Here is an 11685-nt window from a genome sequence, read left to right as displayed (position 1 = left end):
GGCCATGCGAGGGACAGCAGCAAATAAGTAAGTTCACTCATGTTATAAACTGCAGTAACCAACAGGTTTTCACACTATCCCCTTAAATCCCATTGTGCTGTTTGTAATCTTATTATTATTACTGAAGATATTTTTTTTAAAATCCAGCTTACTAGGCCACATTACTATGTAAAATCACTGACACCTTGTTGTACCACTATGCACAATATATTATATATTATTTTCTTCTCTGTCATTGCAGTGGAAGATGTTATGAGATGATGGCGCAGCATTAGGGACCAGGACCGGCGAGAAAGACAGCAGCAGGCCAGGAGTAGTTCATCTGCTCCTACCAAGAGGAAATATATATATATATATATATATATATATATATATATATATGTATATTACGACCGGCTGTCATTTCTGGATCCCAGTATGGATCTGACACTGTAAGTACAAACCTCACAACACATTACACATATGTATTTTGTGCTCATATATTAAATTTGATTTTATTATTGTCATACTTTCATAACAGAACTCAGTCCAACCTCACTGAGAGGGAGACCGGGTCCGACTCAGAGGCTGTGATTGATCCGGTCTGGGAAGGTGAAGAGGTGGCTGGCCCATCTTCTGATCCTTCCAGGTCCATCCCTCCTGGAACATCGTCTGCTGCACCACATGCTCCGCCAACAACTGGCCCAGATGCTGCACCACCACCCACAGCTGCACCAGCTCCAGTCAGCCAGGAAGATCCTGGGAACAGCAACAGCCCTACTGTCCCACTGGAGGCCTCCCCACAGCCTGCTGTTATTTCTCGCCATGACCGCAGAAGGAGAGAGCTGTTGGAAACCAGGAGGCATGTGGATAGTGGTGTCCTAAATTATCTTGCCAGGGTTGCTCAGGATGAGGATGAGAAGGCATATTCGCACAGCCTGGCCCGGTATCTCCGTCCTCTACCCTGTGAGGTGAGACTACATGTGAGAGGGTGCTTTCAGATCCTTCTTGATGCATGCACCCCCAATAGCCCTTATGAGTTATTTGAATACTTGGAGAGGTGGCAGCTGTCACCCCGTAACCTCATGCATCTTCAAACAACCCAACAAGTGCATGCTCAAGAGGGATCTGATGCACCTCCTCCATGTGTGCCTACAGCTCAAGTCTTTCCCCTCCAAAACCAACCAATGCAACCACCTATCCAAATGCCATCCTACCAGCAACCTTCCCAATATGGCAACTTGGACAGTTGGAGGCTGGTCACAACCTGGGTTTGGACAACATGGCCATATTGGGGAAGGGGGGGGGGGTATGAGTCCTATGGCTACTATCATCCTCACGAGGCCCATAATCTAAATCCCTATGGCTCATCGGCAAGTGGCCAACACGAGCATGGCCTATATTTACAGCATGGGCAACAGAGATTACCCACACAGGGTGAAGGACAATTGGAGCAACAAAGGCCGCAAGACCAAGAACCCGAACTGCCCCCATTACCTCCAAAAACTTATCAGAACCTTTAAGTTGTTTGTGGTTAAAAATTTTGTTGGTTTAAACATATTTGTTATTCTGCTGTGATAGCATATTAATAATTTTGATTTATGTTAGGCCAAATTTAAATGGCCGCAAAAGCCATATGACGTAAATATGGTCTTTGCAAATAAGTATTTGGCTTTTGCATATATATATAAAAAAAATCAAAATCTAATTTATGTTTGTTGGAACAATCATTAATACACCATACATAATTATTAGATTCATAACCATCTCTTAAATAGGTAAATTCAACACACACAGTAACTTAACATAAGATTTTTATTTATATACATATATATATACTGTATATACAGTATATGCAAATTTTCAAATTATAACATATAGACAGCATTATCTTGCCAGGGAGTAGCACCCTGAGGTGAAAGAAAATAATTTGTAAAATTATCACAGACTTTGAGTCCAGAAAGTGGACGACGCTGAGGGATGACGTGTGGTGTAGGGCTACCCACATTAGGCAACACACCTTCAGCACCATCAGCTGAGGAGCACTCATGTAGTCTGGCGAAGTTGCTGTATGTTATACTACACAAGCTTTTATAACTTCATTGATATTGGTTTCACTCAACTGAATTGCAGACTGGAGGACCCGCCATTTGGCACACAGAATGCCAAAGGTGCACGCCACCAGTCGCCGTGCCCGTGATAACCGCAAGTGAAATATCCGCTGACGGTGGTCCAGGTTTCGACGGGGATATGGCCTCATGATATGCCTTGTCAACTGGAAGGCCTCATCTGCCACAAGGACATACGGCACAGCTTCTACATTGAAGCCTGGAAGTTGATGTGGTGTTGGTAGGTCCAACTAGTTATCACGCAGCCGCCAACCCATAATGGAAGAATTGAAGACTCTCGAGTCTCCAGGTCTCCCATAGGCCCCAATATCTATAATTATAAACCTGTAGTGACTGTCAACCACAGCTAACAACACTACAGAGAAAAACTGTTTAGAATTATAGAATTGGGACCATGAGTTAGGCGGCTTACGCACACGGATGTGTTTCCCATCAAGGGCTCCAATACAATTTGGGAAATCACAATGCTCCTGAAAGCCACACGCAATCTTCATCCAGTCTTCCATCTTGGGCACAGGCATGACCTGTTCATGTAGTCTGGACCAAATTTCAACACATGTAGCCCGCATTATGCTAGAGAAAGTTGACCTCCCAATTAAAAATTCCAGATGTAGGCCAGCATAAGATATTCCAGTTGCCAGGAAGCTGAAAGCAGACAAAAAATTATTAACAACTACCTGTTTCCAGCCAGCTAACGCTCGGCACGCTCATTGATATCTAATTAACGCTGCTGGTGATTATGCAATTAAATGTACGTTTACCTTGGCTGAAGTGGTTGAATTGCTGCGTGTGGTAATGTGGGGAGGCGGAGCCTTGTTTGGTAATGTGGGGGACGCAGCCTCATGTGGTAATGTGTGAGGACGGAGGCTCGTGTGGGAATTTGTGTGGACGGAGCCTCGTGTAGTAATGTGTGAGGACGGAGCATCGTGTGGTAATGTGTGAGGACGGAGCATCATGTGATAATGTGTGGGAACGGTGCTTAGTGTGGTAATGTGTGGGGACGGAGTCTCGAGAGGTAATTTGTGGGGACGGAGCCTAGTGTGGTAATGAGTGTATACGGAGCATCGTGTGGTAATGTGTGAGGACGGAGCATCGTGTGGTAATGTGTGAGGATGGAGCCTCGTGTGGTAATGTGTGTGGACGGGATTATGTGTGGTAATGTGTGAGGACGGAGCCTCATGTGGTAATGTGTGAGGATGGAGCCTCGTGTGGTAATGTGTGTGGATGGGATTATGTGTGGTAATGAGGTGGGGGGCGGGATTGTGTGTGGTGATGTGGTGGGGGCAGAGCTACTGTGCAGGGGGCGGGATTAGCGAGTAATCACGATGCCTCATATATATAGATGTTTTAATGCTTAGGAAAAATCATATACAACACAAGTTATGTGTGGAACTAAAAAGGCAGGATACCAATACCTTATAAAATTTACACTGGCTATAGAAATTTAACATTAACTACATATTGTATGTTACATTTTCTTTTAATTTTTACATATAATATTAATCAATTTACCTTAGATGCTAAGCAAAGCTAAATAACACATTTATATTATAAAAACATCATCAAGATAAAGTATGTGAGGATGGTGAATACATACCGTAAAGTAAGGAGAAGACGCTCCTCTGCGGATATACATTTCCGCATCCTGGTGTTCTGATATGTAATTCCAGGTCGCATTTTCTCCAACAAAATATCAAATGTGGCAATACTCATGCGACAGTACTGGGAAAATTTGTTGGGATGTGTCCACAGAGATGTACATAGCCGGTGAAAATGGCCTTTAGTGAGGTGTTGTCTCAAAAGTGGATGGACCCACATTCTTCTGCTCCGCGGATCCACTATCACTGGGTATGGCTGGCCAAAGCGATGTGACAACACCAAGTTATATAACACCCGCTCAGTTGGGGTAAAATGCAGAAGGTCAGACATGTTGCCAAAGAACCACCAACACCAACAGAAGCACAGCAACAAAATGGCCAGATTAGAGGGTGCCACCTGTTGTAGAGGCCTTCAATAGGGTTGCTGATGATGATTTAAATTAATTTCTGGCCTCAAAACTGTTAAATGTCCAGTTAAATGTCCAGTATGGAAGGTTGCGAGAAAAAAACGCAGTATGGAGGCCATACGGATTACATATACAAGATTACATTTGCAAAATACGCTGCCACACCTTGCCAACGGATTACGTACGGAACACTGTTTAGGGAACCTTTCTGCGTATATCGGCCATAAAAAACGGACCGTATTTTCCTGCGCTAGGTGTGACGCCGGCCTTACTGTGATCTTTGGAAGGCAGAATTAACAAATCAACAACAGGTGAATAATTTATTTTATTTATTTTTTATGCCATTCCTTGTGCTGTAGAAATGATTAGATGACTTTATTCTTCAGGTCGGTGCGATTACAGCGATACCAGATTTATATCTTTTTTTATGTTTGGCTGCTATCAAACACTAAAAGACCCTTTTTATTTAATTTTTTTTTGCAAAAACAAGTTTTTTCATCACCATATTTTGAGACCTATAATTTTTACATATTCTGCTGGCAGCATCATGTGAGAGCTTGTTTTTTGCGGGACGAGGTGTTTTATTGGTACCATTTTTGGGCACATAACTTTTTTATCACTTTCTATTGTGATTTTTGGGAAGCAGAAAGAACAAAAAACAGCAATTCAGGAATTGTTTTATATGCCATTCCACATATGATAAAATTGATAAGACAGCTTTACTGTTATTCTGAGACCTATAACTTTTTTTACTTTTCCACTGATGGAGCTGCATGGCTGCTTGTTTTTGCAGGACAATATGAAGTTTTCAGCAATACCATTTTTATTTACATTTATCTTTTTGATCGCTTTTTATTCCACTGTTAGTTTGGTGGTGTCATGAAAACGCATAATTTTTTGCCTCGCTTTTTATCTATTTTTTTTTTACGGTTTTCACTGAAGGGGTTAACTAGTGGGACAGTTTTATACCGCATCACCAACACCGGAGCTCCTGCAACCCTCAACCTATTGTCTCCTTCCCCATAATCCTGTAAAATGTAAGGCCGCAAGGGCAGGGTCCTCACCCTTCTGTATCAGTCTGTCATTGTTAGTTTGTTTACTGTAAGTGATATCTGTAATTTGTATGTAACCCCTTTCTCATGTACAGCACCATGGAATCGATGGTGCTATATAAATAATAATAATAATAAGTCGGGTTGTTCCAGATGAGAAAATTCCAAATATGTGTACTTTTTTTTTCATAAAAATATTTATTTATTTGTTTATTTTAAAAAAATATATTATTACAATTTTTGTTTTACTTTTTTTTTACCTTTGAACTTTGTCCCTGTACGGGGCTTTGATTTTCTCAGCTTTGATCGCAGTCATAAATCATATCAATGCAGCAGCTTGGCTAGGCTTTATAACCTGTCAGTACTACACACACTAGCTTGCTCTGCACATGAAACAGGTAAACTGCTAGAGCCTCGTCACCCGGATGTCAACAATAACGTCATCAGCTCACCATGGCAACGATCGGCCACTCGCAATGAGGTTGTGTTGGCGGCGATCGGAGAGCAGTGGGAGCGGGGCGGGCTTTTTGTAATCCCCGTTTTTGTTTCGTGTATATACACTGACATTGTCCCAAGCCTCCAGGAGTATCGGGAGTGGACAGCTTAGGACATTAACAGGAGAATAGCCTCAATAGACTCAAGCATCTCTACCTTTAAGAGTACCCCCCCAGGACAGGAATAGTTATGGTCACAGATTTAGGGACAATTTGAGGACCCTCTTCCTTAGCGAAGACCATCACAGCATGTCATGATTCACGTTATCAATATGATGTCACTGCTGCAGCCAAAACAGGCGGGGAGTTGGTGTTGGACTCAGAGAGGATTAGTCCCTGCTCTATTTGTTATTTTGGTATTCTCTATAAATTGGTGTTCACGTTCCAGAAAGTTGAAAGCCCACTTAATGGAGACCTGATGCAATAAATTAGGAAGTCGGTGGTTCAGAAACCGCGCTGCCCGGGGCACAGTCACACACAAAAGTGAAGCATGAATGCGGTTTATTATGAGGTTTTCAAACCTCTTTATCAGGACGAAACCACAATGATATCTTTTTGGTCATCTCTACTAATCTTATATCAAATGCAATAAATTGCATGTGTCTTTTTTCTCTTTCACCACTAGACGGCACTGCTGACGAATGTTACATCGAAAATGACTATTTGCCGTTCCCATTTCTTAATTTCTTTGCTAACTTCTACTCATAGAACAGTGTTGACCTGGAACACATTTATGTTTAACCCCTTAGTGACCAAGCCAAATTTTACAATTCTGACGACTGTCACTTTATGAGGTTATAGCTGGGGAACGCTTCAATGGATTCCACTGATTCTGAGACTGATTTTGTGACATATTGTACTTCATGTTAGTGGCAACATTTCTTCGATAAGACTTGCGTTTAACCATGAAAAAAATGGAAATTTGGCAAAAATGTTCACAATTTTGCACTTTTCAAACGTTTAATTTTTATACCCTTAAATCTGAGAGTCATGTCACACAAAATAGTTAATAAATTACATTTCCCACATGTTTACATCAGCTCAATTTTGGAAACATAAGCATAAGTGCTGTGCCTGTGTGGGACGCGGAATCCACCGCTAGCAGTGGGTTCCGCGTCCCACACAGGCAGTGCACTTACAGTGTGTCCTGATATTTTAAGGTATATCGCTTCATTTGGGGCTATACTGCCCACATACAGGCAGCGCTCACACACAAGTGTGATTTCATTCCACAATCAGCAATTCTGTGGGTCCACTCGCTCCCTCACATTTATCAACTGTGACTGATGAAGATCCGGATGTAGGACCGAAACGTTTCTGTTATTTTTTGGACACCATTAAATCACCTGTCTTACGTTAAGTTGAGGGCCGAGTTTTTGCTATATAATAAGGCAGGTAAGACCCAAAAGTGATACTATTCTAAAAACTTAACCCCCAAAAGTGCTCAAAACCACATTCAAGAAGTTTATTTACCCTTCAGGTGTTTCACGAGAACTAAAGGAATGTGGAAGGAAAAAAATAACATTTAACTTATTTCACAAAAAAATTACTTTAGACCCAAACTTTTTTATTTTTACAAGGATAGCAGTAGAAAATGGACCACAAAATTTGTTGTGCAATTTCTCCTGAGTATACTGTTACCACATATGTGGGGGAAATCCACTGTTTGGGCACATTGCAGGGCTCAGAAGGGAAGGAGAACCATTTGACTTTTTGCTTTCAAAATATTTTATTGGGTTTTCAACTATAGACTAGGGGGGGAAGAGATAAGGGAGGGAGGGGGGGAGGGAGAAGGGTAAGGAAAAGGGGAAAAAACAAACCCCCAAACATTAGGGGGGATAAATAGGCGATCATACAGTCGAGTAAAATAAACAGAGTAAAGTAACAAGTATTATATACACTTAAGTCATAACAGAATAGAACAACATGTTATGGTACAAAGCTGATATATAGCTAGTATTGGGTAAGTTCGGTAGGTGTGTATTTAAGACCATGGTAGTCAACAAGTAGCTCAATATGTTTATGTGTATAGAGTAGTACGACATGTTGTTGATACATCGTAAATGTGGAATTATGGGGGTTCATTGGGTGTGTAACTAGGATCGTGTTGGCTAAGTAGTAGATAGTGGCAAATGAAGGCCTATTGTAAGTTTTAACTTCTTGTACGGTGTGTAGTAACTTATATCAGGAGACATCTATGATGATCCTGTGGCTGTGAGGGCGGTAAATAATTGGCTCAAGATTAAAGCTAATCATAAGAGATTATAACATCTATTGGATGTAGCAGGCTTGTAATGATAGGAGAAAGAGTATGCAGGGCAGGACAGTTTATTCAGGACCATTATATGTTTTGCGTGATTGCAGGCCACGATGTCTGGAGATACTCGGAGGATTGAGGCCGTGGTGTTGTAGGAAGGACAGGCCTTCCACTGGGTTTGCGACATGGACGTTACCAGATAAAAGCTTTATTGTAAGGGTGGAGGAGGGGGACCACGAATATGCAAAATGAGCCCTCCTTAGCTCTTGAGTAATATGTGCAAAGTCTTTACGTTTTTTCAAGGTGTCTCTAGATAAGTCTCTAAAGAAAGATAGTTGACCATATGAGGAGAGCTGGAAGTTCTTGTCGGAGGGGAGATCGAATAATTTACTCCTGATCCAAGCCGGGAAGAAGGAGACGATGACGTCCCTTGGTACACCCTGTGGGAGAAACGCAGGTCTTTTGATTCGAAAAGCTTTTTCAATAATGTTCGATTCATTGGCCTCAGGGATGAATTTGTGGATCATTTTAAGAATATAGTTCTTCAGATGTGGCGGTTTAATAGATTCAGGAACTCCTCTTATTTTTACATTATTTCTCCTTCTGTGGTCCTCGAGATTCGCTACGTTGCTTTTTAGGGTGTCTAAGTCTTTTTGAAGAATGTCCATTTTGGTTTCTAGTATAGAAGGGGTCCTCGAGCTGACCGAGTGCGTAAGATCTAGGCTCCTGGGTGGAAGATCCTCTTCGCTGGTGTCGGATGAATATTCGGAGGGTGGATATGAGTCGTATATGAGCGATGAGCAATCACTTTGGGAGGACCTAGAGGAAGGAGCCGATGAGGAGGAGCCAATGCTCTCTGCTACAGATGACAATGCGTCTCTTATGTAGGACTCGGACGCTGTCTCCGTCCCATCTAATTCTGTGTAGGGTGATTTTAAAAGAGTAAAGTTGTTTGAAGTCAATACGGTGTTCCTCAAAACTTTCCTTTATCACTTCACGGAGTTGTTCCAGTATGTGATCAAAGTCCCTTCTAGAAGAAGGCCCTTTAGTTGCCGTTGTCTCCGCTGCACCAATTGATGGACATGGTGTGTTTAGTGTGGAGTCTTTCCTCTCTTGGTCTAAGTAGGGTCTGGTCTGCGGAGTGAATGAAGGGGCATCATACCTTAGTGTATGAGTTGCTGCTTGATTTTTGGTATTGTTAGAAGCTGGGCAGCTGCGGTCAGTGGGCGGAGTTGGGGGTGGGGTATCATCCTGTCTCTCTCTTCCCCGTCCGAGTGGTCTCCCCTGAGCCCCTCTGCACCCTTTCTTAGTCTCCGCCGGCAAATGTGAGGTTAAGGAGTCTGTGCCGCCGAGCGCTGCGGACCGGGCTGATGTGCTTTTAGCAGCCGGGACCCTGTCCTTGGTTCCCGGTGTGATTTCGCGGCTGGCCGTGGGCGGAGTGATGGGCGGAGCCTCGGCGTACCTTCTGTATTTCGGCCCCGCCTGTTCAGATGGAGCCGCGGCTCTGTGCCCCTTCCCGGCGGCTGCTCCAGACTGAGTGGTTGCGGCCAGGGGCTTCGGGGACTTCAGAGCAGCGATCGCAGGTGGGGGGTCCGTTGCCGTTTTGGAGCTCCGTGCCTCTGGAGCTGAGTCGCCGCGCGAGGTAGGCGGGATTATGGGCGGGGCCGCGACGTCACTCTTACCTCTCGTCCCCGCCGGTACATGCAGTGTCGCGGCTTTCGGTAAGGTCCCCGCTGCTGTGCCTACCCGGGAAAGCTGGGTGCTGGGTCCTGTGTGTCTCCGGGCGGGAGTCGCCCCTGGGGTAAGTCTCCCCAGCGTTTTCGCTGCAGCGCTACTAAGTTTTTTGTCCTCGGCCGCTGGTTTGATATGCATGGTAGGCGGAGTCGTGGGCGGGGTTAATGCTTCTCCTCCGTACCTCGGCTCCGACGGCTTAGGAAAGGCCGCGGCTTCAGGCCTATGAACGGAGGTAGCTCCGGCCTGAGTAGCGGCAGCCACAGAAGCCGCAGATTTCAGTGCGGGTGCTACGGCAGGCTTCTCCGGTGGTCCTCCAATGTCTGAGTCCGGGCTGAAGCCTGAAGGCTTGGTTAAATGAAGTTTTCTGGGCCTCTGAGCATGTGGGCCTGCAGCAAGGCCGCGGCTGGAGCTTAGGTGTCCTTTTGCTGTGTTTACCATTGTTAAAGTGGCTCTGCAAGCGTTCTGTCCTGTTCTTGATAGCTTTAGGCAGTTTTCAGTGGTGTTTCGTCTAAAAAAGTAGGCTATTAGTAGCTAATTATACGGGATTTAGCAGGAGCTACCCAGACACAGGTCTGCTCCCTAGCCCGTGCAAGCCACGCCCCCCATTTGACTTTTTGAACACAAAATTGATTGGAATCGATGGCGGGCATCATGTCGCGTTTGGAGACCCCCTGATGTGCCTAAACAGTGGAAACCCTCCAATTCTAACTCCATCCCTAACACAGCCCTATACCCAACCCTAACCCCAACACCCCCTAACCACAACCGTAACCACAACCCTAACCCCAACACTATCCTAACCCCAACCCTAATCCCAACCTTAACCCCAAACCCTAACCACAACCCTAACCCTAATTACCACAACCCTAACCACAACCTTAATCCTAACACAAACCTAACGCCAACCCAACCCCAACAGAATCCTAACTCGAATACAACTCTAACCCCAACCCAACCTTAACCCCAACACAACCCTAACACAACCCTAGCCACAGCTCTAACCCCAACCCTATCCCCAACCCCAACCCTAGCTGCAAATAATGGAAAAAATTATATATTTTTTGCTTTATTATTTTTATGTAACTAAGAGGGTTTGATTTACTATTTTTATTATTTTGATCACTGTGATAGGGTCTATCACAGTGATCAAAATAAACCAATAGGAATAATCACCTATTGTTACCATGTGCCGGCCAGCAGATCTCGGCGGGTGCACTGTGCATGCACCTGCCACTTTCTTCCAGGAAGATGACGTGGAGGGCCGTTGAAGGAGCAGGAGGATCCAGGGATGGCAGAGGTACCGGGGGGTCACGGGGGACCCCATTTCTCTCTCCTGTGGTATGCTAGATCATATCAGAGGAGAGAGAAATGAAGGGAAAAAATTGTCTTTTTGGGGGGGGATTGCCTGAATCACATAACAGGGGAGGGTAAAAACCAACTCGATTCATGTTTTCTGACGCTGGGGGATGCTGTACCCTTGTTTCTCAGCACCATTAAAAGCGATGCTAAGGATTAAGGCCCCTTATCTGCCACTGTTAAAAGGCGCATCGGCAGTCGTTAAGAGGTTAAAGGGATCCTGACCGCTGACACACACTGCCTGATTCAAGGGCAGTATGTATCAGACATTGCATGATTTCAGCCATATACACTTCACTCTGAATTGCTGTAGCATTGTTCAATAGCCACAGGGGACTGAGCTGCACAGGAGACTAGTCGAACGGGCAGATCCCTATCACAGCACACTCTGAAAGGAGAAGGGCCAACACCAAACTATTTCCTATCCCACTGAGCCAGAAGGCCACAGCGATGGTCCAGGACTAGTGTTTCCCCTTTGCTGAAGCTCACTTGGATTTTCCTCTCCATAAACTCAGCAAAAGATTCAACATGAGCACACTCTAAGGATGTATGCACACGACGTCTCATAGATGTCCGTGTAGCTACATAATTTTTGAAGCAGAAGTTGCTTCAGGAAAACTCTAGCTTTTTTTGTTCCCAGAAATGTCTTCATTGACATTTTTGTCGCTTTTTTTGTAGG

The 11685-nt window shown here is 44.3% G+C and overlaps 1 long non-coding RNA gene across 1 annotated transcript in view; it reads left to right on the top strand.

The window, feature by feature from the left end:
• The first annotated feature begins 9659 nt into the window (after positions 1-9659).
• LOC138641473 (uncharacterized) overlaps positions 9660-11685 on the top strand; it is a 569428-nt gene continuing 567402 nt past the window's right edge. The window contains exon 1 of the long non-coding RNA XR_011313868.1: positions 9660-9717. This is a non-coding gene — a long non-coding RNA (uncharacterized lncRNA). The remainder of the gene's footprint in view (positions 9718-11685) is intronic.

This window comes from Ranitomeya imitator, chromosome 6, assembly GCF_032444005.1.
Source record: "Ranitomeya imitator isolate aRanImi1 chromosome 6, aRanImi1.pri, whole genome shotgun sequence".
In the NCBI taxonomy this organism is placed as follows: domain Eukaryota; kingdom Metazoa; phylum Chordata; class Amphibia; order Anura; family Dendrobatidae; genus Ranitomeya; species Ranitomeya imitator.
Note: the sequence above shows the minus strand (reverse complement) of the source record. Positions and strands in the feature narration are given on the sequence as shown.